Raw genomic sequence first — 23,194 nt, forward strand, 5'->3', positions numbered from 1 at the left:
AACAGAACTTGGGATTCCCAGCCAGTCTCCCATGCTGGTACTTGTCAAGCCTTAAGCTGCATTGCTGCTGCGATCTGACGAGAGCAGGCACATTCACCTTCGAATGGCTGTTGACAGCAGCTGTTCAATTTGAACCTACTTTTACTATCTTATAGAGAAACTAACACATTTTTCAGGTTCAAAAAGGTCAATGGAACTTGGGATTCCCAGCCAGTCTCCCATGCTGGTACTTGCCAAGCCTTAAGCTGCATTGCTGCTGCGATCTGACGAGAGCAGGCACATTCAGCTTCGAATGGCCACTGACAGCAGCTGTTCAATTTGAACCTACTTTTACTATCTCATAGAGAAACTAAATCACTTTTCAGGTTCAAAATGGTCAACGGAACTTGGGATTCCCAGCCAGTCTCCCATGCTGGTACTTGCCAAGCCTTAAGCTGCATTGCTGCTGCGATCTGACGAGAGCATGCACATTCAGCTTAGAATGGCCGTTGACAGCAGCTGTTCAATTTGAACCTTCTTTTACTATCTCATAGAGAAACTAACACAATTTTCAGGTTCAACAAGGTCAACGGAACTTGGGATTCCCAGCCAGTCTCCCATGCTGGTATTTTCCAAGCCTTAAGCTGCATTGCTGCTGCGATCTGATGAGAGCAGGCACATTAAGCTTAGAATGGCCGTTGACAGCAGCTGTTCAATTTGAACCTACTTTTACTATTTCATAGAGACACTAACACAATTTTCAGGTTCAAAAAGGTCAACGGAACATGGGATTCCCAGCCAGTCTCCCATGCTGGTACTTGCCAAGCCTTAAGCTGCATTACTGCTGCGATCTGACGAGAGCAGGCACATTCAGCTTCGAATGGCCGTTGACAGCAGCTGTTCAATTTGAACCTACTTTTACTATTTCATAGAGACACTAACACAATTTTCAGGTTCAAAAAGGTCAACGGAACATGGGATTCCCAGCCAGTCTCCCATGCTGGTACTTGCCAAGCCTTGAGCTGCATTGCTGCTGCGATCTGATGAGAGCAGGCACATTCAGCTTAGAATGGCCGTTGACAGCAGCTGTTCAATTTCAACCTTCTTTTACTATCACATAGAGAAACAAACACAATTTTCAGGTCCAAAAAGGTCAACGGAACTTGGGATTCCCAGCCAGTCTCCCATGCTGGTACTTGCCAAGCCTTAAGCTGCATTGCTGCTGCAATCTGATGAGAGAAGGCACATACAGCTTAGAATGGCCGTTGTCTGCAGCTGTTCAATTTGAACCTTCTTTTACTATCTCATAGAGAAACTAACACAATTTTCAGGTTCAACAAGGTCAACGGAACTTGGGTTTCCCAGCCAGTCTCCCATGCTGGTATTTTCCAAGCCTTAAGCTGCATTGCTGCTGCGATCTGACGAGAGCAGGCACATTCAGCTTAGAATGGCCGTTGACAGCAGCTGTTCAATTTGAACCTTCTTTTACTATCTCATAGAGAAACTAACACAATTTTCAGGTTCAACAAGGTCAACGGAACTTGGGATTCCCAGCCAGTCTCCCATGCTGGTATTTTCCAAGCCTTAAGCTGCATTGCTGCTGCGATCTGACGGGAGCAGGCACATTAAGCTTAGAATGGCCGTTGAAAGCAGCTGTTTGAATTTGAACCTTCTTTTACTATCTCATAGAGAAACTAACACAATTTTCAGGTCCAAAAAGGTCAACAGAACTTGGGATTCCCAGCCAGTCTCCCATGCTGGTACTTGCCAAGCCTTAAGCTGCATTGCTGCTGCGATCTGATGAGAGAAGGCACATACAGCTTAGAATGGCCGTTGTCTGCAGCTGTTCAATTTGAACCTTCTTGTACTATCTCAGAGAGAAACTAAATCACTTTTCAGGTTCAAAATGGTCAACGGAACTTGGGATTCCCAGCCAGTCTCCCATGCTGGTACTTGCCAAGCCTTAAGCTGCATTCCTGCTGCGATCTGACGAGAGCAGGCACATTCAACTTCGAATGGCCGTTGACAGCAGCTGTTCAATTTGAACCTACTTTTACTATCTCATAGAGACACTAACACAGTTTTCAGGTTCAAAAAGGTCAACGGAACTTGGGATTCCCAGCCAGTCTCCCATGCTGGTACTTGCCAAGCCTTAAGCTGCATTGCTGCTGCAATCTGATGAGAGCAGGTACATACAGCTTAGAATGGCCGTTGTCTGCAGCTGTTCAATTTGAACCTTCTTGTACTACCTCATAGAGAAACTAACACAATTTTCAGGTTTAACAAGGTCAACGGAACTTGGGATTCCAAGCCAGTCTCCCATGCTGGTATTTGCCAAGCCTTAAGCTGCATTGCTGCTGCGATCTGACGAGAGCAGGCACATTCAGCTTAGAATGGCCGTTGACAGCAGCTGCCTAATTTCTACCTTCTTTTACTATCTCATAGAGAAATTTACACAATTTTCAGGTTCAAAAGGTCAACGGAACTTGGGATTCCAAGCCAGTCTCCCATGCTGGTATTTGCCAAGCCTTAAGCTGCATTGCTGTTGCGATCTGACGCGAGCAGGCACATTCAGCTTAGAATGGTCGTTGACAGCAGCTGCCTAATTTCTACCTTCTTTTACCATCTTTGACAGAGAAACGAACACAATTTTCAGGTTCAAAAAAGTCAACGGAACTTGGGATTCCCAGCCACTCTCCCATGCTGGTACTTGCCAAGCCTTAAGCTGCATTGCTGCTGCGATCTGATGAGAGTAGGCACATTCAGCTTAGAATGGCCGTAGACAGCAGCTCTTCAATTTGAACCTTCTTGTACTATCTCATAGAGAAACTAACACAATTTTCAGGTTCAAAAAGGTCAACGGAACATGGGATTCCCAGCCAGTCTCCCATGCTGGTACTTGCCAAGCCTTAAGCTGCATTGCTGCTGCGATCTGATGAGAGCAGGCACATTCAGCTTAGAATGGCCGTTGACAGCAGCTGTTCAATTTCAACCTTCTTTTACTATCACATAGAGAAACAAACACAATTTTCAGGTTCAAAATGTTCAACGGAACTTGGGATTCCCAGCCAGTCTCCCATGCTGGTATTTGCCAAGCCTTAAGCTGCATTGCTGCTGCGATCTGACGAGAGCAGGCACATTCAGCTTAGAATGGCCGTTGACAGCAGCTGCCTAATTTCTACCTTCTTTTACTATATCATAGAGAAATTAACACAATTTTTAGGTTCAAAAGGTCAACGGAACTTGGGATTCCAAGCCAGTCTCCCATGCTGGTACTTGCCAAGCCTTGAGCTTCATTGCTGCTGCGATCTGACGAGAGCAGGCACATTCAGCTTAGAATGGCCGTTGGCAGCAGCTGTTCAATTTGAACCTTCTTTTACTATCTCATAGAGAAACTAACACAATTTTCAGGTTCAACAAGGTCAACGGAACTTGGGATTCCCAGCCAATCTCCCATGCTGGTATTTGCCAAGCCTTAAGCTGCATTGCTGTTGCGATCTGACGCGAGCAGGCACATTCAGCTTAGAATGGTCGTTGACAGCAGCTGCCTAATTTCTACCTTCTTTTACCATCTTTGACAGAGAAACGAACACAATTTTCAGGTTCAAAAAAGTCAACGGAACTTGGGATTCCCAGCCACTCTCCCATGCTGGTACTTGCCAAGCCTTAAGCTGCATTGCTGCTGCGATCTGATGAGAGTAGGCACATTCAGCTTAGAATGGCCGTAGACAGCAGCTCTTCAATTTGAACCTTCTTGTACTATCTCATAGAGAAATTAACACAATTTTCAGGTTCAAAAGGTCAACGGAACTTGGGATTCCAAGCCAGTCTCCCATGCTGGTACTTGCCAAGCCTTGAGCTTCATTGCTGCTGCGATCTGATGAGAGCAGGCACATTCAGCTTAGAATGGCCGTTGGCAGCAGCTGTTCAATTTGAACCTTCTTTTACTATCTCATAGAGAAACTAACACAATTTTCAGGTTCAAAAAAGTCAACGGAACTTGGGATTCCCAGCCACTCTCCCATGCTGGTACTTGCCAAGCCTTAAGCTGCATTGCTGCTGCGATCTGATGAGAGTAGGCACATTCAGCTTAGAATGGCCGTAGACAGCAGCTCTTCAATTTGAACCTTCTTGTACTATCTCATAGAGAAATTAACACAATTTTCAGGTTCAAAAGGTCAACGGAACTTGGGATTCCAAGCCAGTCTCCCATGCTGGTACTTGCCAAGCCTTAAGCTGCATTGCTGCTGCGATCTGATGAGAGCAGGCACATTCAGCTTAGAATGGCCGTTGAGAGCAGCTGTTCAATTTCAACCTTCTTTTACTATCACATAGAGAAACAAACACAATTTTCAGGTTCAAAATGTTCAACGGAACTTGGGATTCCCAGCCAGTCTCCCATGCTGGTATTTGCCAAGCCTTAAGCTGCATTGCTGCTGCGATCTGACGAGAGCAGGCACATTCAGCTTAGAGTGGCCGTTGACAGCAGCTGCCTAATTTCTACCTTCTTTTACTATCTCATAGAGAAATTAACACAATTTTCAGGTTCAAAAGGTCAACGGAACTTGGGATTCCAAGCCAGTCTCCCATGCTGGTACTTGCCAAGCCTTGAGCTTCATTGCTGCTGCGATCTGATGAGAGCAGGCACATTCAGCTTAGAATGGCCGTTGGCAGCAGCTGTTCAATTTGAACCTTCTTTTACTATCTCATAGAGAAACTAACACAATTTTCAGGTTCAACAAGGTCAACGGAACTTGGGATTCCCAGCCAATCTCCCATGCTGGTATTTGCCAAGCCTTAAGCTGCATTGCTGTTGCGATCTGACGCGAGCAGGCACATTCAGCTTAGAATGGTCGTTGACAGCAGCTGCCTAATTTCTACCTTCTTTTACCATCTTTGACAGAGAAACAAACACAATTTTCAGGTTCAAAAAAGTCAACGGAACTTGGGATTCCCAGCCACTCTCCCATGCTGGTACTTGCCAAGCCTTAAGCTGCATTGCTGCTGCGATCTGATGAGAGTAGACACATTCAGCTTAGAATGGCCGTAGACAGCAGCTCTTCAATTTGAACCTTCTTGTACTATCTCATAGAGAAACTAACACAATTTTCAGGTTCAAAAAGGTCAACGGAACATGGGATTCCCAGCCAGTCTCCCATGCTGGTACTTGCCAAGCCTTAAGCTGCATTGCTGCTGCGATCTGATGAGAGCAGGCACATTCAGCTTAGAATGGCCGTTGACAGCAGCTGTTCAATTTCAACCTTCTTTTACTATCACATAGAGAAACAAACACAATTTTCAGGTTCAAAATGTTCAACGGAACTTGGGATTCCCAGCCAGTCTCCCATGCTGGTACTTGCCAAGCCTTAAGCTGCATTGCTGCTGCGATCTGACGAGAGCAGGCACATTCAGCTTCGAATGGCTGTTGACAGCAGCTGTTCAATTTGAACCTACTTTTACTATCTCATAGAGAAACTAACACAATTTTCAGGTTCAAAAAGGTCAATGGAACTTGGGATTCCCAGCCAGTCTCCCATGCTGGTACTTGCCAAGCCTTAAGCTGCATTGCTGCTGCAATCTGATGAGAGCAGGCACATTCAGCTTAGAATGGCCGTTGACAGCAGCTGTTCAATTTGAACCTTCTTTTACTATCTCATAGAGAAACTAACACAATTTTTATGTTCAAAAAGGTCAACGGAACTTGGGATTCCCAGCCAGTCTCACATGCTGGTACTTGCCAAGCCTTAAGCTGCATTGCTGCTGCAATCTGATGAGAGCAGGCACATTCAGCTTAGAATGGCCGTTGACAGCAGCTGTTCAATTTGAACCTTCTTTTACTATCTCATAGAGAAACTAACACAATTTTTATGTTCAAAAAGGTCAACGGAACTTGGGATTCCCAGCCAGTCTCACATGCTGGTACTTGCCAAGCCTTAAGCTGCATTGCTGCTGCGATCTGACGAGAGCAGACACATTCAGCTTAGAATGGCCGTTGACAGCAGTTGCCTAATTTCTACCTTCTTTTACTATCTCATAGAGAAACTAACACAATTTTTATGTTCAAAAAGGTCAACGGAACTTGGGATTCCAAGCCAGTCTCCCATTCTGGTACTTGCCAAGCCTTGAGCTTCATTGCTGCTGCGATCTGATGAGAGCAGGCACATTCAGCTTAGAATGGCCGTTGACAGCAGCTGTTCAATTTCAACCTTCTTTTACTATCACATAGAGAAACAAACACAATTTTCAGGTCCAAAAAGGTCAACGGAACTTGGGATTCCCAGCCAGTCTCCCATGCTGGTACTTGCCAAGCCTTAAGCTGCATTGCTGCTGCAATCTGATGAGAGAAGGCACATACAGCTTAGAATGGCCGTTGTCTGCAGCTGTTCAATTTGAACCTTCTTTTACTATCTCATAGAGAAACTAACACAATTTTCAGGTTCAACAAGGTCAACGGAACTTGGGTTTCCCAGCCAGTCTCCCATGCTGGTATTTTCCAAGCCTTAAGCTGCATTGCTGCTGCGATCTGACGAGAGCAGGCACATTCAGCTTAGAATGGCCGTTGACAGCAGCTGTTCAATTTGAACCTTCTTTTACTATCTCATAGAGAAACTAACACAATTTTCAGGTTCAACAAGGTCAACGGAACTTGGGATTCCCAGCCAGTCTCCCATGCTGGTATTTTCCAAGCCTTAAGCTGCATTGCTGCTGCGATCTGACGGGAGCAGGCACATTAAGCTTAGAATGGCCGTTGAAAGCAGCTGTTTGAATTTGAACCTTCTTTTACTATCTCATAGAGAAACTAACACAATTTTCAGGTCCAAAAAGGTCAACAGAACTTGGGATTCCCAGCCAGTCTCCCATGCTGGTACTTGCCAAGCCTTAAGCTGCATTGCTGCTGCGATCTGATGAGAGAAGGCACATACAGCTTAGAATGGCCGTTGTCTGCAGCTGTTCAATTTGAACCTTCTTGTACTATCTCAGAGAGAAACTAAATCACTTTTCAGGTTCAAAATGGTCAACGGAACTTGGGATTCCCAGCCAGTCTCCCATGCTGGTACTTGCCAAGCCTTAAGCTGCATTCCTGCTGCGATCTGACGAGAGCAGGCACATTCAACTTCGAATGGCCGTTGACAGCAGCTGTTCAATTTGAACCTACTTTTACTATCTCATAGAGACACTAACACAGTTTTCAGGTTCAAAAAGGTCAACGGAACTTGGGATTCCCAGCCAGTCTCCCATGCTGGTACTTGCCAAGCCTTAAGCTGCATTGCTGCTGCAATCTGATGAGAGCAGGTACATACAGCTTAGAATGGCCGTTGTCTGCAGCTGTTCAATTTGAACCTTCTTGTACTACCTCATAGAGAAACTAACACAATTTTCAGGTTTAACAAGGTCAACGGAACTTGGGATTCCAAGCCAGTCTCCCATGCTGGTATTTGCCAAGCCTTAAGCTGCATTGCTGCTGCGATCTGACGAGAGCAGGCACATTCAGCTTAGAATGGCCGTTGACAGCAGCTGCCTAATTTCTACCTTCTTTTACTATCTCATAGAGAAATTTACACAATTTTCAGGTTCAAAAGGTCAACGGAACTTGGGATTCCAAGCCAGTCTCCCATGCTGGTATTTGCCAAGCCTTAAGCTGCATTGCTGTTGCGATCTGACGCGAGCAGGCACATTCAGCTTAGAATGGTCGTTGACAGCAGCTGCCTAATTTCTACCTTCTTTTACCATCTTTGACAGAGAAACGAACACAATTTTCAGGTTCAAAAAAGTCAACGGAACTTGGGATTCCCAGCCACTCTCCCATGCTGGTACTTGCCAAGCCTTAAGCTGCATTGCTGCTGCGATCTGATGAGAGTAGGCACATTCAGCTTAGAATGGCCGTAGACAGCAGCTCTTCAATTTGAACCTTCTTGTACTATCTCATAGAGAAACTAACACAATTTTCAGGTTCAAAAAGGTCAACGGAACATGGGATTCCCAGCCAGTCTCCCATGCTGGTACTTGCCAAGCCTTAAGCTGCATTGCTGCTGCGATCTGATGAGAGCAGGCACATTCAGCTTAGAATGGCCGTTGACAGCAGCTGTTCAATTTCAACCTTCTTTTACTATCACATAGAGAAACAAACACAATTTTCAGGTTCAAAATGTTCAACGGAACTTGGGATTCCCAGCCAGTCTCCCATGCTGGTATTTGCCAAGCCTTAAGCTGCATTGCTGTTGCGATCTGACGCGAGCAGGCACATTCAGCTTAGAATGGTCGTTGACAGCAGCTGCCTAATTTCTACCTTCTTTTACCATCTTTGACAGAGAAACGAACACAATTTTCAGGTTCAAAAAAGTCAACGGAACTTGGGATTCCCAGCCACTCTCCCATGCTGGTACTTGCCAAGCCTTAAGCTGCATTGCTGCTGCGATCTGATGAGAGTAGGCACATTCAGCTTAGAATGGCCGTAGACAGCAGCTCTTCAATTTGATTCTTCTTGTACTATCTCATAGAGAAACTAACACAATTTTCAGGTTCAAAAAAGTCAACGGAACTTGGGATTCCCAGCCACTCTCCCATGCTGGTACTTGCCAAGCCTTAAGCTGCATTGCTGCTGCGATCTGATGAGAGTAGGCACATTCAGCTTAGAATGGCCGTAGACAGCAGCTCTTCAATTTGAACCTTCTTGTACTATCTCATAGAGAAACTAACACAATTTTCAGGTTCAAAAAGGTCAACGGAACATGGGATTCCCAGCCAGTCTCCCATGCTGGTACTTGCCAAGCCTTAAGCTGCATTGCTGCTGCGATCTGATGAGAGCAGGCACATTCAGCTTAGAATGGCCGTTGAGAGCAGCTGTTCAATTTCAACCTTCTTTTACTATCACATAGAGAAACAAACACAATTTTCAGGTTCAAAATGTTCAACGGAACTTGGGATTCCCAGCCAGTCTCCCATGCTGGTATTTGCCAAGCCTTAAGCTGCATTGCTGCTGCGATCTGACGAGAGCAGGCACATTCAGCTTAGAGTGGCCGTTGACAGCAGCTGCCTAATTTCTACCTTCTTTTACTATCTCATAGAGAAATTAACACAATTTTCAGGTTCAAAAGGTCAACGGAACTTGGGATTCCAAGCCAGTCTCCCATGCTGGTACTTGCCAAGCCTTGAGCTTCATTGCTGCTGCGATCTGATGAGAGCAGGCACATTCAGCTTAGAATGGCCGTTGGCAGCAGCTGTTCAATTTGAACCTTCTTTTACTATCTCATAGAGAAACTAACACAATTTTCAGGTTCAACAAGGTCAACGGAACTTGGGATTCCCAGCCAATCTCCCATGCTGGTATTTGCCAAGCCTTAAGCTGCATTGCTGTTGCGATCTGACGCGAGCAGGCACATTCAGCTTAGAATGGTCGTTGACAGCAGCTGCCTAATTTCTACCTTCTTTTACCATCTTTGACAGAGAAACAAACACAATTTTCAGGTTCAAAAAAGTCAACGGAACTTGGGATTCCCAGCCACTCTCCCATGCTGGTACTTGCCAAGCCTTAAGCTGCATTGCTGCTGCGATCTGATGAGAGTAGACACATTCAGCTTAGAATGGCCGTAGACAGCAGCTCTTCAATTTGAACCTTCTTGTACTATCTCATAGAGAAACTAACACAATTTTCAGGTTCAAAAAGGTCAACGGAACATGGGATTCCCAGCCAGTCTCCCATGCTGGTACTTGCCAAGCCTTAAGCTGCATTGCTGCTGCGATCTGATGAGAGCAGGCACATTCAGCTTAGAATGGCCGTTGACAGCAGCTGTTCAATTTCAACCTTCTTTTACTATCACATAGAGAAACAAACACAATTTTCAGGTTCAAAATGTTCAACGGAACTTGGGATTCCCAGCCAGTCTCCCATGCTGGTACTTGCCAAGCCTTAAGCTGCATTGCTGCTGCGATCTGACGAGAGCAGGCACATTCAGCTTCGAATGGCTGTTGACAGCAGCTGTTCAATTTGAACCTACTTTTACTATCTCATAGAGAAACTAACACAATTTTCAGGTTCAAAAAGGTCAATGGAACTTGGGATTCCCAGCCAGTCTCCCATGCTGGTACTTGCCAAGCCTTAAGCTGCATTGCTGCTGCAATCTGATGAGAGCAGGCACATTCAGCTTAGAATGGCCGTTGACAGCAGCTGTTCAATTTGAACCTTCTTTTACTATCTCATAGAGAAACTAACACAATTTTTATGTTCAAAAAGGTCAACGGAACTTGGGATTCCCAGCCAGTCTCACATGCTGGTACTTGCCAAGCCTTAAGCTGCATTGCTGCTGCGATCTGACGAGAGCAGACACATTCAGCTTAGAATGGCCGTTGACAGCAGTTGCCTAATTTCTACCTTCTTTTACTATCTCATAGAGAAACTAACACAATTTTTATGTTCAAAAAGGTCAACGGAACTTGGGATTCCAAGCCAGTCTCCCATTCTGGTACTTGCCAAGCCTTGAGCTTCATTGCTGCTGCGATCTGATGAGAGCAGGCACATTCAGCTTAGAATGGCCTTTGTCAGCAGCTGTTCAATTTGAACCTTCTTGTACTATCTCATAGAGAAACTAACACAATTTTCAGGTTCAAAAAGGTCAACGGAACATGGGATTCCCAGCCAGTCTCCCATGCTGGTACTTGCCAAGCTTTAAGCTGCATTGCTGCTGCGATCTGATGAGAGCAGGCACATTCAGCTTAGAATGGCCGTTGACAGCAGCTGTTCAATTTCAACCTTCTTTTACTATCACATAGAGAAACAAACACAATTTTCAGGTTCAAAAAGTTCAACGGAACTTGGGATTCCCAGCCAGTCTCCCATGCTGGTACTTGCCAAGCCTTAAGCTGCATTGCTGCTGCGATCTGACGAGAGCAGGCACATTCAGCTTAGAATGGCCGTTGACAGCACTTGCCTAATTTCTACCTTCTTTTACTATCTCATAGAGAAACTAACACAATTTTTATGTTCAAAAAGGTCAACGGAAATTGGGATTCCAAGCCAGTCTCCCATTCTGGTACTTGCCAAGCCTTGAGCTTCATTGCTGCTGCGATCTGATGAGAGCAGGCACATTCAGCTTAGAATGGCCTTTGTCAGCAGCTGTTCAATTTGAACCTTCTTGTAATATCTCATAGAGAAACTAACACAATTTTTATGTTCAAAAAGGTCAACGGAACATGGGATTCCCAGCCAGTCTCCTATGCTGGTACTTGCCAAGCCTTAAGCTGCATTGCTGCTGCGATCTGATGAGAGCAGGCACATTCAGCTTAGAATGGCCGTTGACAGCAGCTGTTCAATTTCAACCTTCTTTTACTATCACATAGAGAAACAAACACAATTTTCAGGTTCAAAAAGTTCAACGGAACTTGGGATTCCCAGCCAGTCTCCCATGCTGGTACTTGCCAAGCCTTAAGCTGCATTGCTGCTGCGATCTGACGAGCGCAGGCACATTCAGCATCGAATGGCTGTTGACAGCAGCTGTTCAATTTGAACCTACTTTTACTATCTCATAGAGAAACTAACACAATTTTCAGGTTCAAAAAGGTCAATGGAACTTGGGATTCCCAGCCAGTCTCCCATGCTGGTACTTGCCAAGCCTTAAGCTGCATTGCTGCTGCAATCTGATGAGAGCAGGCACATTCAGCTTAGAATGGCCGTTGACAGCAGCTGTTCAATTTGAACCTTCTTTTACTATCTCATAGAGAAACTAACACAATTTTTATGTTCAAAAAGGTCAACGGAACTTGGGATTCCCAGCCAGTCTCACATGCTGGTACTTGCCAAGCCTTAAGCTGCATTGCTGCTGCGATCTGACGAGAGCAGGCACATTCAGCTTTGAATGGCCGTTGACAGCAGTTGCCTAATTTCTACCTTCTTTTACTATCTCATAGAGAAACTAACACAATTTTTAAGTTCAAACAGGTCAACGGAACTTGGGATTCCAAGCCAGTCTCCCATGCTGGTACTTGCCAAGCCTTGAGCTTCATTGCTGCTGCGATTTAATGAGAGCAGGCACATTCAGCTTAGAATGGCCTTTGTCAGCAGCTGTTCAATTTGAACCTTCTTGTACTATCTCATAGAGAAACTAACACAATTTTCAGGTTCAAAAAGGTCAACGGAACATGGGATTCCCAGCCAGTCTCCCATGCTGGTAATTGCCAAGCCTTGAGCTGCATTGCTGCTGCGATCTGATGAGAGCAGGCAAATTCAGCTTAGAATGGCCATTGACAGCAGCTGTTCAATTTCAACCTTCTTTTACTATCACATAGAGAAACAAACACAATTTTCAGGTTCAAAAAGTTCAACGGAACTTGGGATTCCCAGCCAGTCTCCCATGCTGGTACTTGCCAAGCCTTAAGCTGCATTGCTGCTGCGATCTGACAAGAGCAGGCACATTCACCTTCGAATGGCTGTTGACAGCAGCTGTTCAATTTGAACCTACTTTTACTATCTTATAGAGAAACTAACACATTTTTCAGGTTCAAAAAGGTCAATGGATCTTGGGATTCCCAGCCAGTCTCCCATGCTGGTACTTGCCAAGCCTTAAGCTGCATTGCTGCTGCGATCTGATGAGAGCAGGCACATTCAGCTTAGAATGGGCGTTGACAGCAGCTGTTCAATTTGAACCTTCTTGTACTATCTCATAGAGAAACTAACACAATTTTCAGGTTCAAAAAGGTTCGCGGAACTTGGGATTCCCAGCCAGTCTCCCATGCTGGTACTTGCCAAGCCTTAAGCTGCATTGCTGCTGCGATCTGATGAGAGCAGGCACATTCAGCTTAGAATGGCCGTTGTCAGCAGCTGTTCAATTTGAACCTTCTTGTACGATCTCATAGAGAAACTAAAACACTTTTCAGGTTCAAAATGGTCAACGGAACTTGGGATTCCCAGCCAGTCTCCCATGCTGGTACTTGCCAAGCCTTAAGCTGCATTGCTGCTGCGATCTGACGAGAGCAGGCACATTCAGCTTCGAATGGCCACTGACAGCAGCTGTTCAATTTGAACCTACTTTTACTATCTCATAGAGAAACTAAATCACTTTTCAGGTTCAAAATGGTCAACGGAACTTGGGATTCCCAGCCAGTCTCCCATGCTGGTACTTGCCAAGCCTTAAGCTGCATTGCTGCTGCGATCTGACGAGAGCAGGCACATTCAGCTTAGAATGGCCGTTGACAGCAGCTGTTCAATTTGAACCTTCTTTTACTATCTCATAGAGAAACTAACACAATTTTCAGGTTCAACAAGGTCAACGGAACTTGGGATTCCCAGCCAGTCTCCCATGCTGGTATTTTCCAAGCCTTAAGCTGCATTGCTGCTGCGATCTGATGAGAGCAGGCACATTAAGCTTAGAATGGCCGTTGAAAGCAGCTGTTCAATTTGAACCTTCTTTTACTATCTCATAGAGAAACTAACACAATTTTCAGGTTCAAAAAGGTCAACGGAACTTGGGATTCCCAGCCAGTCTCCCATGCTGGTACTTGCCAAGCCTTAAGCTGCATTACTGCTGCGATCTGACGAGAGCAGGCACATTCAGCTTCGAATGGCCGTTGACAGCAGCTGTTCAATTTGAACCTACTTTTACTATTTCATAGAGACACTAACACAATTTTCAGGTTCAAAAAGGTCAACGGAACATGGGATTCCCAGCCAGTCTCCCATGCTGGTACTTGCCAAGCCTTGAGCTGCATTGCTGCTGCGATCTGATGAGAGCAGGCACATTCAGCTTAGAATGGCCGTTGACAGCAGCTGTTCAATTTCAACCTTCTTTTACTATCACATAGAGAAACAAACACAATTTTCAGGTTCAAAAAGGTTAGTGGAACTTGGGATTCCCAGCCAGTCTCCCATGCTGGTACTTGCCAAGCCTTAAGCTGCATTGCTGCTGCGATCTGACGAGAGCAGGCACATTCAGCTTCGAATGGCCGTTGACAGCAGCTGTTCAATTTGAACCTTCTTGTACTATCTCATAGAGAAACTAACACAATTTTCAGGTTCAAAAAGGTCAACGGAACTTGGGATTCCCAGCCAGTCTCCCATGCTGGTACTTGCCAAGCCTTAAGCTGCATTGCTGCTGCGATCTGACGAGAGCAGGCACATTCAGCTTCGAATGGCCGTTGACAGCAGCTGTTCAATTTGAATCTACTTTTACTATTTCATAGAGACACTAACACAATTTTCAGGTTCAAAAAGGTCAACGGAACTTGGGATTCCCAGCCAGTCTCCCATGCTGGTGCTTGCCAAGCCTTAAGCTGCATTGCTGCTGCGATCTGATGAGAGCAGGCACATTCAGCTTTGAATGTCCGTTGACAGCAGCTGTTCAATTTGAACCTACTTTTACTATTTCATAGAGACACTAACACAATTTTCAGGTCCAAAAAGGTCAACGGAACTTGGGATTCCCAGCCAGTCTCCCATGCTGGTACTTGCCAAGCCTTAAGCTGCATTGCTGCTGCGATTTGATGAGAGTAGGCACATACAGCTTAGAATGGCCGTTGTCTGCAGCTGTTCAATTTCAACCTTCTTTTACTATCTCATAGAGAAACTAACACAATTTTCAGGTTCAACAAGGTCAACGGAACTTGGGATTCCCAGCCAGTCTCCCATGCTGGTATTTTCCAAGCCTTAAGCTGCATTGCTGCTGCGATCTGACGAGAGCAGGCACATTCAGCTTAGAATGGCCGTTGACAGCAGCTGTTCAATTTGAACCTTCTTTTACTATCTCATAGAGAAACTAACACAATTTTCAGGTTCAACAAGGTCAACGGAACTTGGGATTCCCAGCCAGTCTCCCATGCTGGTATTTTCCAAGCCTTAAGCTGCAATGCTGCTGCGATCTGACGAGAGCAGGCACATTAAGCTTAGAATGGCCGTTGAAAGCAGCTGTTTGAATTTGAACCTTCTTTTACTATCTCATAGAGAAACTAACACAATTTTCAGGTCCAAAAAGGTCAACGGAACTTGGGATTCCCAGCCAGTCTCCCATGCTGGTACTTGCCAAGCCTTAAGCTGCATTGCTGCTGCGATCTGATGAGAGAAGGCACATACAGCTTAGAATGGCCGTTGTCTGCAGCTGTTCAATTTGAACCTTCTTGTACTATCTCAGAGAGAAACTAAATCACTTTTCAGGTTCAAAATGGTCAACGGAACTTGGGATTCCCAGCCAGTCTCCCATGCTGGTACTTGCCAAGCCTTAAGCTGCATTGCTGCTGCGATCTGACGAGAGCAGGCACATTCAGCTTCGAATGGCCGTTGACAGCAGCTGTTCAATTTGAACCTACTTTTACTATCTCATAGAGACACTAACACAATTTTCAGGTTCAAAAAGGTCAACGGAACTTGGGATTCCCAGCCAGTCTCCCATGCTGGTACTTGCCAAGCCTTAAGCTGCATTGCTGCTGCAATCTGATGAGAGCAGGTACATACAGCTTAGAATGGCCGTTGTCTGCAGCTGTTCAATTTGAACCTTCTTGTACTATCTCATAGAGAAACTAACACAATTTTCAGGTTTAACAAGGTCAACGGAACTTGGGATTCCAAGCCAGTCTCCCATGCTGGTATTTGCCAAGCCTTAAGCTGCATTGCTGCTGCGATCTGACGAGAGCAGGCACATTCAGCTTAGAATGGCCGTTGACAGCAGCTGCCTAATTTCTACCTTCTTTTACTATCTCATAGAGAAACTAACACAATTTTTAAGTTCAAACAGGTCAACGGAACTTGGGATTCCAAGCCAGTCTCCCATGCTGGTACTTGCCAAGCCTTGAGCTTCATTGCTGCTGCGATTTAATGAGAGCAGGCACATTCAGCTTAGAATGGCCTTTGTCAGCAGCTGTTCAATTTGAACCTTCTTGTACTATCTCATAGAGAAACTAACACAATTTTCAGGTTCAAAAAGGTCAACGGAACATGGGATTCCCAGCCAGTCTCCCATGCTGGTAATTGCCAAGCCTTGAGCTGCATTGCTGCTGCGATCTGATGAGAGCAGGCAAATTCAGCTTAGAATGGCCATTGACAGCAGCTGTTCAATTTCAACCTTCTTTTACTATCACATAGAGAAACAAACACAATTTTCAGGTTCAAAAAGTTCAACGGAACTTGGGATTCCCAGCCAGTCTCCCATGCTGGTACTTGCCAAGCCTTAAGCTGCATTGCTGCTGCGATCTGACAAGAGCAGGCACATTCACCTTCGAATGGCTGTTGACAGCAGCTGTTCAATTTGAACCTACTTTTACTATCTTATAGAGAAACTAACACATTTTTCAGGTTCAAAAAGGTCAATGGATCTTGGGATTCCCAGCCAGTCTCCCATGCTGGTACTTGCCAAGCCTTAAGCTGCATTGCTGCTGCGATCTGATGAGAGCAGGCACATTCAGCTTAGAATGGGCGTTGACAGCAGCTGTTCAATTTGAACCTTCTTGTACTATCTCATAGAGAAACTAACACAATTTTCAGGTTCAAAAAGGTTCGCGGAACTTGGGATTCCCAGCCAGTCTCCCATGCTGGTACTTGCCAAGCCTTAAGCTGCATTGCTGCTGCGATCTGATGAGAGCAGGCACATTCAGCTTAGAATGGCCGTTGTCAGCAGCTGTTCAATTTGAACCTTCTTGTACGATCTCATAGAGAAACTAAAACACTTTTCAGGTTCAAAATGGTCAACGGAACTTGGGATTCCCAGCCAGTCTCCCATGCTGGTACTTGCCAAGCCTTAAGCTGCATTGCTGCTGCGATCTGACGAGAGCAGGCACATTCAGCTTCGAATGGCCACTGACAGCAGCTGTTCAATTTGAACCTACTTTTACTATCTCATAGAGAAACTAAATCACTTTTCAGGTTCAAAATGGTCAACGGAACTTGGGATTCCCAGCCAGTCTCCCATGCTGGTACTTGCCAAGCCTTAAGCTGCATTGCTGCTGCGATCTGACGAGAGCAGGCACATTCAGCTTAGAATGGCCGTTGACAGCAGCTGTTCAATTTGAACCTTCTTTTACTATCTCATAGAGAAACTAACACAATTTTCAGGTTCAACAAGGTCAACGGAACTTGGGATTCCCAGCCAGTCTCCCATGCTGGTATTTTCCAAGCCTTAAGCTGCATTGCTGCTGCGATCTGATGAGAGCAGGCACATTAAGCTTAGAACGGCCGTTGAAAGCAGCTGTTCAATTTGAACCTTCTTTTACTATCTCATAGAGAAACTAACACAATTTTCAGGTTCAAAAAGGTCAACGGAACTTGGGATTCCCAGCCAGTCTCCCATGCTGGTACTTGCCAAGCCTTAAGCTGCATTACTGCTGCGATCTGACGAGAGCAGGCACATTCAGCTTCGAATGGCCGTTGACAGCAGCTGTTCAATTTGAACCTACTTTTACTATTTCATAGAGACACTAACACAATTTTCAGGTTCAAAAAGGTCAACGGAACATGGGATTCCCAGCCAGTCTCCCATGCTGGTACTTGCCAAGCCTTGAGCTGCATTGCTGCTGCGATCTGATGAGAGCAGGCACATTCAGCTTAGAATGGCCGTTGACAGCAGCTGTTCAATTTCAACCTTCTTTTACTATCACATAGAGAAACAAACACAATTTTCAGGTTCAAAAAGGTTAGTGGAACTTGGGATTCCCAGCCAGTCTCCCATGCTGGTACTTGCCAAGCCTTAAGCTGCATTGCTGCTGCGATCTGACGAGAGCAGGCACATTCAGCTTCGAATGGCCGTTGACAGCAGCTGTTCAATTTGAACCTTCTTGTACTATCTCATAGAGAAACTAACACAATTTTCAGGTTCAAAAAGGTCAACGGAACTTGGGATTCCCAGCCAGTCTCCCATGCTGGTACTTGCCAAGCCTTAAGCTGCATTGCTGCTGCGATCTGACGAGAGCAGGCACATTCAGCTTCGAATGGCCGTTGACAGCAGCTGTTCAATTTGAATCTACTTTTACTATTTCATAGAGACACTAACACAATTTTCAGGTTCAAAAAGGTCAACGGAACTTGGGATTCCCAGCCAGTCTCCCATGCTGGTGCTTGCCAAGCCTTAAGCTGCATTGCTGCTGCGATCTGATGAGAGCAGGCACATTCAGCTTTGAATGTCCGTTGACAGCAGCTGTTCAATTTGAACCTACTTTTACTATTTCATAGAGACACTAACACAATTTTCAGGTCCAAAAAGGTCAACGGAACTTGGGATTCCCAGCCAGTCTCCCATGCTGGTACTTGCCAAGCCTTAAGCTGCATTGCTGCTGCGATCTGACGAGAGCAGGCACATTCAGCTTAGAATGGCCGTTGACAGCAGCTGTTCAATTTGAACCTTCTTTTACTATCTCATAGAGAAACTAACACAATTTTCAGGTTCAACAAGGTCAACGGAACTTGGGATTCCCAGCCAGTCTCCCATGCTGGTACTTGCCAAGCCTTAAGCTGCATTGCTGCTGCGATCTGACGAGAGCAGGCACATTCAGCTTCGAATGGCCGTTGACAGCAGCTGTTCAATTTGAATCTACTTTTACTATTTCATAGAGACACTAACACAATTTTCAGGTTCAAAAAGGTCAACGGAACTTGGGATTCCCAGCCAGTCTCCCATGCTGGTGCTTGCCAAGCCTTAAGCTGCATTGCTGCTGCGATCTGATGAGAGCAGGCACATTCAGCTTTGAATGTCCGTTGACAGCAGCTGTTCAATTTGAACCTACTTTTACTATTTCATAGAGACACTAACACAATTTTCAGGTTCAAAAAGGTCAACGGAACATGGGATTCCCAGCCAGTCTCCCATGCTGGTACTTGCCAAGCCTTGAGCTGCATTGCTGCTGCGATCTGATGAGAGCAGGCACATTCAGCTTAGAATGGCCGTTGACAGCAGCTGTTCAATTTCAACCTTCTTTTACTATCACATAGAGAAACAAACACAATTTTCAGGTTCAAAAAGGTTAGTGGAACTTGGGATTCCCAGCCAGTCTCCCATGCTGGTACTTGCCAAGCCTTAAGCTGCATTGCTGCTGCGATCTGACGAGAGCAGGCACATTCAGCTTCGAATGGCCGTTGACAGCAGCTGTTCAATTTGAACCTTCTTGTACTATCTCATAGAGAAACTAACACAATTTTCAGGTTCAAAAAGGTCAACGGAACTTGGGATTCCCAGCCAGTCTCCCATGCTGGTACTTGCCAAGCCTTAAGCTGCATTGCTGCTGCGATCTGACGAGAGCAGGCACATTCAGCTTCGAATGGCCGTTGACAGCAGCTGTTCAATTTGAATCTACTTTTACTATTTCATAGAGACACTAACACAATTTTCAGGTTCAAAAAGGTCAACGGAACTTGGGATTCCCAGCCAGTCTCCCATGCTGGTGCTTGCCAAGCCTTAAGCTGCATTGCTGCTGCGATCTGATGAGAGCAGGCACATTCAGCTTTAAATGTCCGTTGACAGCAGCTGTTCAATTTGAACCTACTTTTACTATTTCATAGAGACACTAACACAATTTTCAGGTCCAAAAAGGTCAACGGAACTTGGGATTCCCAGCCAGTCTCCCATGCTGGTACTTGCCAAGCCTTAAGCTGCATTGCTGCTGCGATTTGATGAGAGTAGGCACATACAGCTTAGAATGGCCGTTGTCTGCAGCTGTTCAATTTCAACCTTCTTTTACTATCTCATAGAGAAACTAACACAATTTTCAGGTTCAACAAGGTCAACGGAACTTGGGATTCCCAGCCAGTCTCCCATGCTGGTATTTTCCAAGCCTTAAGCTGCATTGCTGCTGCGATCTGACGAGAGCAGGCACATTCAGCTTAGAATGGCCGTTGACAGCAGCTGTTCAATTTGAACCTTCTTTTACTATCTCATAGAGAAACTAACACAATTTTCAGGTTCAACAAGGTCAACGGAACTTGGGATTCCCAGCCAGTCTCCCATGCTGGTATTTTCCAAGCCTTAAGCTGCAATGCTGCTGCGATCTGACGAGAGCAGGCACATTAAGCTTAGAATGGCCGTTGAAAGCAGCTGTTTGAATTTGAACCTTCTTTTACTATCTCATAGAGAAACTAACACAATTTTCAGGTCCAAAAAGGTCAACGGAACTTGGGATTCCCAGCCAGTCTCCCATGCTGGTACTTGCCAAGCCTTAAGCTGCATTGCTGCTGCGATCTGATGAGAGAAGGCACATACAGCTTAGAATGGCCGTTGTCTGCAGCTGTTCAATTTGAACCTTCTTGTACTATCTCAGAGAGAAACTAAATCACTTTTCAGGTTCAAAATGGTCAACGGAACTTGGGATTCCCAGCCAGTCTCCCATGCTGGTACTTGCCAAGCCTTAAGCTGCATTGCTGCTGCGATCTGACGAGAGCAGGCACATTCAGCTTCGAATGGCCGTTGACAGCAGCTGTTCAATTTGAACCTACTTTTACTATCTCATAGAGACACTAACACAATTTTCAGGTTCAAAAAGGTCAACGGAACTTGGGATTCCCAGCCAGTCTCCCATGCTGGTACTTGCCAAGCCTTAAGCTGCATTGCTGCTGCAATCTGATGAGAGCAGGTACATACAGCTTAGAATGGCCGTTGTCTGCAGCTGTTCAATTTGAACCTTCTTGTACTATCTCATAGAGAAACTAACACAATTTTCAGGTTTAACAAGGTCAACGGAACTTGGGATTCCAAGCCAGTCTCCCATGCTGGTATTTGCCAAGCCTTAAGCTGCATTGCTGCTGCGATCTGACGAGAGCAGGCACATTCAGCTTAGAATGGCCGTTGACAGCAGCTGCCTAATTTCTACCTTCTTTTACTATCTCATAGAGAAATTAACACAATTTTCAGGTTCAAAAGGTCAACGGAACTTGGGATTCCAAGCCAGTCTCCCATGCTGGTATTTGCCAAGCCTTAAGCTGCATTGCTGTTGCGATCTGACGCGAGCAGGCACATTCAGCTTAGAATGGTCGTTGACAGCAGCTGCCTAATTTCTACCTTCTTTTACCATCTTTGACAGAGAAACGAACACAATTTTCAGGTTCAAAAAAGTCAACGGAACTTGGGATTCCCAGCCACTCTCCCATGCTGGTACTTGCCAAGCCTTAAGCTGCATTGCTGCTGCGATCTGATGAGAGTAGGCACATTCAGCTTAGAATGGCCGTAGACAGCAGCTCTTCAATTTGAACCTTCTTGTACTATCTCATAGAGAAATTAACACAATTTTCAGGTTCAAAAGGTCAACGGAACTTGGGATTCCAAGCCAGTCTCCCATGCTGGTACTTGCCAAGCCTTGAGCTTCATTGCTGCTGCGATCTGATGAGAGCAGGCACATTCAGCTTAGAATGGCCGTTGGCAGCAGCTGTTCAATTTGAACCTTCTTTTACTATCTCATAGAGAAACTAACACAATTTTCAGGTTCAACAAGGTCAACGGAACTTGGGATTCCCAGCCAATCTCCCATGCTGGTATTTGCCAGGCCTTAAGCTGCATTGCTGTTGCGATCTGACGCGAGCAGGCACATTCAGCTTAGAATGGTCGTTGACAGCAGCTGCCTAATTTCTACCTTCTTTTACCATCTTTGACAGAGAAACGAACACAATTTTCAGGTTCAAAAAAGTCAACGGAACTTGGGATTCCCAGCCAGTCTCCCATGCTGGTACTTGCCAAGCCTTAAGCTGCATTGCTGCTGCGATCTGATGAGAGCAGGCACATTCAGCTTTGAATGTCCGTTGACAGCAGCTGTTCAATTTGAACCTACTTTTACTATTTCATAGAGACACTAACACAATTTTCAGGTCCAAAAAGGTCAACGGAACTTGGGATTCCCAGCCAGTCTCCCATGCTGGTACTTGCCAAGCCTTAAGCTGCATTGCTGCTGCAATCTGATGAGAGAAGGCACATACAGCTTAGAATGGCCGTTGTCTGCAGCTGTTCAATTTGAACCTTCTTTTACTATCTCATAGAGAAACTAACACAATTTTCAGGTTCAACAAGGTCAACGGAACTTGGGATTCCCAGCCAGTCTCCCATGCTGGTATTTTCCAAGCCTTAAGCTGCATTGCTGCTGCGATCTGACGAGAGCAGGCACATTCAGCTTAGAATGGCCGTTGACAGCAGCTGTTCAATTTGAACCTTCTTTTACTATCTCATAGAGAAACTAACACAATTTTCAGGTTCAACAAGGTCAACGGAACTTGGGATTCCCAGCCAGTCTCCCATGCTGGTATTTTCCAAGCCTTAAGCTGCATTGCTGCTGCGATCTGACGGGAGCAGGCACATTAAGCTTAGAATGGCCGTTGAAAGCAGCTGTTTGAATTTGAACCTTCTTTTACTATCTCATAGAGAAACTAACACAATTTTCAGGTCCAAAAAGGTCAACAGAACTTGGGATTCCCAGCCAGTCTCCCATGCTGGTACTTGCCAAGCCTTAAGCTGCATTGCTGCTGCGATCTGATGAGAGAAGGCACATACAGCTTAGAATGGCCGTTGTCTGCAGCTGTTCAATTTGAACCTTCTTGTACTATCTCAGAGAGAAACTAAATCACTTTTCAGGTTCAAAATGGTCAACGGAACTTGGGATTCCCAGCCAGTCTCCCATGCTGGTACTTGCCAAGCCTTAAGCTGCATTCCTGCTGCGATCTGACGAGAGCAGGCACATTCAGCTTCGAATGGCCGTTGACAGCAGCTGTTCAATTTGAACCTACTTTTACTATCTCATAGAGACACTAACACAATTTTCAGGTTCAAAAAGGTCAACGGAACTTGGGATTCCCAGCCAGTCTCCCATGCTGGTACTTGCCAAGCCTTAAGCTGCATTGCTGCTGCAATCTGATGAGAGCAGGTACATACAGCTTAGAATGGCCGTTGTCTGCAGCTGTTCAATTTGAACCTTCTTGTACTACCTCATAGAGAAACTAACACAATTTTCAGGTTTAACAAGGTCAACGGAACTTGGGATTCCAAGCCAGTCTCCCATGCTGGTATTTGCCAAGCCTTAAGCTGCATTGCTGCTGCGATCTGACGAGAGCAGGCACATTCAGCTTAGAATGGCCGTTGACAGCAGCTGCCTAATTTCTACCTTCTTTTACTATCTCATAGAGAAATTAACACAATTTTCAGGTTCAAAAGGTCAACGGAACTTGGGATTCCAAGCCAGTCTCCCATGCTGGTATTTGCCAAGCCTTAAGCTGCATTGCTGTTGCGATCTGACGCGAGCAGGCACATTCAGCTTAGAATGGTCGTTGACAGCAGCTGCC

General features: G+C 45.4%; 67 pseudogenes; all 67 read right to left on the minus strand.

Annotated features, from left to right (window-relative positions):
- Window positions 1-185: 185 nt before the first annotated feature.
- LOC140096660 (5S ribosomal RNA) lies at window positions 186-304 on the minus strand (annotated as a pseudogene).
- Window positions 305-374: 70 nt separating this feature from the next.
- Window positions 375-493, minus strand: LOC140089840 (5S ribosomal RNA; annotated as a pseudogene).
- Window positions 494-563: 70 nt separating this feature from the next.
- LOC140090171 (5S ribosomal RNA) lies at window positions 564-682 on the minus strand (annotated as a pseudogene).
- A 70-nt stretch (window positions 683-752) lies between these two features.
- On the minus strand, window positions 753-871 carry LOC140094621 (5S ribosomal RNA; annotated as a pseudogene).
- Window positions 872-941: 70 nt separating this feature from the next.
- LOC140084946 (5S ribosomal RNA) lies at window positions 942-1,060 on the minus strand (annotated as a pseudogene).
- A 259-nt stretch (window positions 1,061-1,319) lies between these two features.
- LOC140088509 (5S ribosomal RNA) lies at window positions 1,320-1,438 on the minus strand (annotated as a pseudogene).
- A 70-nt stretch (window positions 1,439-1,508) lies between these two features.
- Window positions 1,509-1,627, minus strand: LOC140094650 (5S ribosomal RNA; annotated as a pseudogene).
- A 260-nt stretch (window positions 1,628-1,887) lies between these two features.
- Window positions 1,888-2,006, minus strand: LOC140097731 (5S ribosomal RNA; annotated as a pseudogene).
- Window positions 2,007-2,076: 70 nt separating this feature from the next.
- On the minus strand, window positions 2,077-2,195 carry LOC140089304 (5S ribosomal RNA; annotated as a pseudogene).
- A 70-nt stretch (window positions 2,196-2,265) lies between these two features.
- On the minus strand, window positions 2,266-2,384 carry LOC140095398 (5S ribosomal RNA; annotated as a pseudogene).
- Window positions 2,385-2,833: 449 nt separating this feature from the next.
- Window positions 2,834-2,952, minus strand: LOC140083196 (5S ribosomal RNA; annotated as a pseudogene).
- A 70-nt stretch (window positions 2,953-3,022) lies between these two features.
- Window positions 3,023-3,141, minus strand: LOC140096317 (5S ribosomal RNA; annotated as a pseudogene).
- Window positions 3,142-4,155: 1,014 nt separating this feature from the next.
- LOC140092875 (5S ribosomal RNA) lies at window positions 4,156-4,274 on the minus strand (annotated as a pseudogene).
- An 827-nt stretch (window positions 4,275-5,101) lies between these two features.
- LOC140083197 (5S ribosomal RNA) lies at window positions 5,102-5,220 on the minus strand (annotated as a pseudogene).
- Window positions 5,221-5,479: 259 nt separating this feature from the next.
- On the minus strand, window positions 5,480-5,598 carry LOC140094169 (5S ribosomal RNA; annotated as a pseudogene).
- A 70-nt stretch (window positions 5,599-5,668) lies between these two features.
- Window positions 5,669-5,787, minus strand: LOC140097502 (5S ribosomal RNA; annotated as a pseudogene).
- Window positions 5,788-5,857: 70 nt separating this feature from the next.
- On the minus strand, window positions 5,858-5,976 carry LOC140098677 (5S ribosomal RNA; annotated as a pseudogene).
- A 70-nt stretch (window positions 5,977-6,046) lies between these two features.
- On the minus strand, window positions 6,047-6,165 carry LOC140093787 (5S ribosomal RNA; annotated as a pseudogene).
- A 259-nt stretch (window positions 6,166-6,424) lies between these two features.
- Window positions 6,425-6,543, minus strand: LOC140088510 (5S ribosomal RNA; annotated as a pseudogene).
- Window positions 6,544-6,613: 70 nt separating this feature from the next.
- Window positions 6,614-6,732, minus strand: LOC140094652 (5S ribosomal RNA; annotated as a pseudogene).
- Window positions 6,733-6,992: 260 nt separating this feature from the next.
- On the minus strand, window positions 6,993-7,111 carry LOC140097732 (5S ribosomal RNA; annotated as a pseudogene).
- Window positions 7,112-7,181: 70 nt separating this feature from the next.
- Window positions 7,182-7,300, minus strand: LOC140089305 (5S ribosomal RNA; annotated as a pseudogene).
- Window positions 7,301-7,370: 70 nt separating this feature from the next.
- LOC140095399 (5S ribosomal RNA) lies at window positions 7,371-7,489 on the minus strand (annotated as a pseudogene).
- Window positions 7,490-7,938: 449 nt separating this feature from the next.
- LOC140083198 (5S ribosomal RNA) lies at window positions 7,939-8,057 on the minus strand (annotated as a pseudogene).
- A 639-nt stretch (window positions 8,058-8,696) lies between these two features.
- LOC140093192 (5S ribosomal RNA) lies at window positions 8,697-8,815 on the minus strand (annotated as a pseudogene).
- An 827-nt stretch (window positions 8,816-9,642) lies between these two features.
- On the minus strand, window positions 9,643-9,761 carry LOC140083200 (5S ribosomal RNA; annotated as a pseudogene).
- Window positions 9,762-10,020: 259 nt separating this feature from the next.
- LOC140094170 (5S ribosomal RNA) lies at window positions 10,021-10,139 on the minus strand (annotated as a pseudogene).
- Window positions 10,140-10,209: 70 nt separating this feature from the next.
- LOC140098678 (5S ribosomal RNA) lies at window positions 10,210-10,328 on the minus strand (annotated as a pseudogene).
- Window positions 10,329-10,587: 259 nt separating this feature from the next.
- LOC140095076 (5S ribosomal RNA) lies at window positions 10,588-10,706 on the minus strand (annotated as a pseudogene).
- A 70-nt stretch (window positions 10,707-10,776) lies between these two features.
- On the minus strand, window positions 10,777-10,895 carry LOC140087031 (5S ribosomal RNA; annotated as a pseudogene).
- A 259-nt stretch (window positions 10,896-11,154) lies between these two features.
- Window positions 11,155-11,273, minus strand: LOC140078673 (5S ribosomal RNA; annotated as a pseudogene).
- A 259-nt stretch (window positions 11,274-11,532) lies between these two features.
- LOC140094172 (5S ribosomal RNA) lies at window positions 11,533-11,651 on the minus strand (annotated as a pseudogene).
- Window positions 11,652-12,855: 1,204 nt separating this feature from the next.
- Window positions 12,856-12,974, minus strand: LOC140096444 (5S ribosomal RNA; annotated as a pseudogene).
- A 70-nt stretch (window positions 12,975-13,044) lies between these two features.
- On the minus strand, window positions 13,045-13,163 carry LOC140101692 (5S ribosomal RNA; annotated as a pseudogene).
- A 70-nt stretch (window positions 13,164-13,233) lies between these two features.
- LOC140095514 (5S ribosomal RNA) lies at window positions 13,234-13,352 on the minus strand (annotated as a pseudogene).
- Window positions 13,353-13,422: 70 nt separating this feature from the next.
- LOC140086529 (5S ribosomal RNA) lies at window positions 13,423-13,541 on the minus strand (annotated as a pseudogene).
- Window positions 13,542-13,611: 70 nt separating this feature from the next.
- On the minus strand, window positions 13,612-13,730 carry LOC140084947 (5S ribosomal RNA; annotated as a pseudogene).
- A 259-nt stretch (window positions 13,731-13,989) lies between these two features.
- Window positions 13,990-14,108, minus strand: LOC140089703 (5S ribosomal RNA; annotated as a pseudogene).
- A 70-nt stretch (window positions 14,109-14,178) lies between these two features.
- Window positions 14,179-14,297, minus strand: LOC140093727 (5S ribosomal RNA; annotated as a pseudogene).
- A 259-nt stretch (window positions 14,298-14,556) lies between these two features.
- LOC140087069 (5S ribosomal RNA) lies at window positions 14,557-14,675 on the minus strand (annotated as a pseudogene).
- Window positions 14,676-14,935: 260 nt separating this feature from the next.
- LOC140098421 (5S ribosomal RNA) lies at window positions 14,936-15,054 on the minus strand (annotated as a pseudogene).
- A 70-nt stretch (window positions 15,055-15,124) lies between these two features.
- Window positions 15,125-15,243, minus strand: LOC140089704 (5S ribosomal RNA; annotated as a pseudogene).
- A 70-nt stretch (window positions 15,244-15,313) lies between these two features.
- LOC140089306 (5S ribosomal RNA) lies at window positions 15,314-15,432 on the minus strand (annotated as a pseudogene).
- Window positions 15,433-15,502: 70 nt separating this feature from the next.
- On the minus strand, window positions 15,503-15,621 carry LOC140095400 (5S ribosomal RNA; annotated as a pseudogene).
- A 1,015-nt stretch (window positions 15,622-16,636) lies between these two features.
- On the minus strand, window positions 16,637-16,755 carry LOC140096445 (5S ribosomal RNA; annotated as a pseudogene).
- Window positions 16,756-16,825: 70 nt separating this feature from the next.
- On the minus strand, window positions 16,826-16,944 carry LOC140101693 (5S ribosomal RNA; annotated as a pseudogene).
- Window positions 16,945-17,203: 259 nt separating this feature from the next.
- LOC140086531 (5S ribosomal RNA) lies at window positions 17,204-17,322 on the minus strand (annotated as a pseudogene).
- Window positions 17,323-17,392: 70 nt separating this feature from the next.
- On the minus strand, window positions 17,393-17,511 carry LOC140084948 (5S ribosomal RNA; annotated as a pseudogene).
- A 259-nt stretch (window positions 17,512-17,770) lies between these two features.
- Window positions 17,771-17,889, minus strand: LOC140089705 (5S ribosomal RNA; annotated as a pseudogene).
- Window positions 17,890-17,959: 70 nt separating this feature from the next.
- Window positions 17,960-18,078, minus strand: LOC140093728 (5S ribosomal RNA; annotated as a pseudogene).
- A 70-nt stretch (window positions 18,079-18,148) lies between these two features.
- Window positions 18,149-18,267, minus strand: LOC140101694 (5S ribosomal RNA; annotated as a pseudogene).
- Window positions 18,268-18,337: 70 nt separating this feature from the next.
- On the minus strand, window positions 18,338-18,456 carry LOC140089706 (5S ribosomal RNA; annotated as a pseudogene).
- A 70-nt stretch (window positions 18,457-18,526) lies between these two features.
- On the minus strand, window positions 18,527-18,645 carry LOC140093730 (5S ribosomal RNA; annotated as a pseudogene).
- Window positions 18,646-18,715: 70 nt separating this feature from the next.
- Window positions 18,716-18,834, minus strand: LOC140084949 (5S ribosomal RNA; annotated as a pseudogene).
- A 259-nt stretch (window positions 18,835-19,093) lies between these two features.
- LOC140089708 (5S ribosomal RNA) lies at window positions 19,094-19,212 on the minus strand (annotated as a pseudogene).
- A 70-nt stretch (window positions 19,213-19,282) lies between these two features.
- Window positions 19,283-19,401, minus strand: LOC140098198 (5S ribosomal RNA; annotated as a pseudogene).
- A 259-nt stretch (window positions 19,402-19,660) lies between these two features.
- Window positions 19,661-19,779, minus strand: LOC140087070 (5S ribosomal RNA; annotated as a pseudogene).
- A 260-nt stretch (window positions 19,780-20,039) lies between these two features.
- Window positions 20,040-20,158, minus strand: LOC140098422 (5S ribosomal RNA; annotated as a pseudogene).
- A 70-nt stretch (window positions 20,159-20,228) lies between these two features.
- LOC140089710 (5S ribosomal RNA) lies at window positions 20,229-20,347 on the minus strand (annotated as a pseudogene).
- A 70-nt stretch (window positions 20,348-20,417) lies between these two features.
- LOC140089307 (5S ribosomal RNA) lies at window positions 20,418-20,536 on the minus strand (annotated as a pseudogene).
- Window positions 20,537-20,606: 70 nt separating this feature from the next.
- On the minus strand, window positions 20,607-20,725 carry LOC140095401 (5S ribosomal RNA; annotated as a pseudogene).
- Window positions 20,726-21,553: 828 nt separating this feature from the next.
- LOC140078516 (5S ribosomal RNA) lies at window positions 21,554-21,672 on the minus strand (annotated as a pseudogene).
- A 259-nt stretch (window positions 21,673-21,931) lies between these two features.
- LOC140087071 (5S ribosomal RNA) lies at window positions 21,932-22,050 on the minus strand (annotated as a pseudogene).
- Window positions 22,051-22,120: 70 nt separating this feature from the next.
- LOC140094654 (5S ribosomal RNA) lies at window positions 22,121-22,239 on the minus strand (annotated as a pseudogene).
- Window positions 22,240-22,499: 260 nt separating this feature from the next.
- LOC140095120 (5S ribosomal RNA) lies at window positions 22,500-22,618 on the minus strand (annotated as a pseudogene).
- Window positions 22,619-22,688: 70 nt separating this feature from the next.
- On the minus strand, window positions 22,689-22,807 carry LOC140089310 (5S ribosomal RNA; annotated as a pseudogene).
- A 70-nt stretch (window positions 22,808-22,877) lies between these two features.
- Window positions 22,878-22,996, minus strand: LOC140095396 (5S ribosomal RNA; annotated as a pseudogene).
- Window positions 22,997-23,194: the final 198 nt, after the last annotated feature.

Source organism: Engystomops pustulosus, chromosome 9 (assembly GCF_040894005.1).
Source record: "Engystomops pustulosus chromosome 9, aEngPut4.maternal, whole genome shotgun sequence".
In the NCBI taxonomy this organism is placed as follows: domain Eukaryota; kingdom Metazoa; phylum Chordata; class Amphibia; order Anura; family Leptodactylidae; genus Engystomops; species Engystomops pustulosus.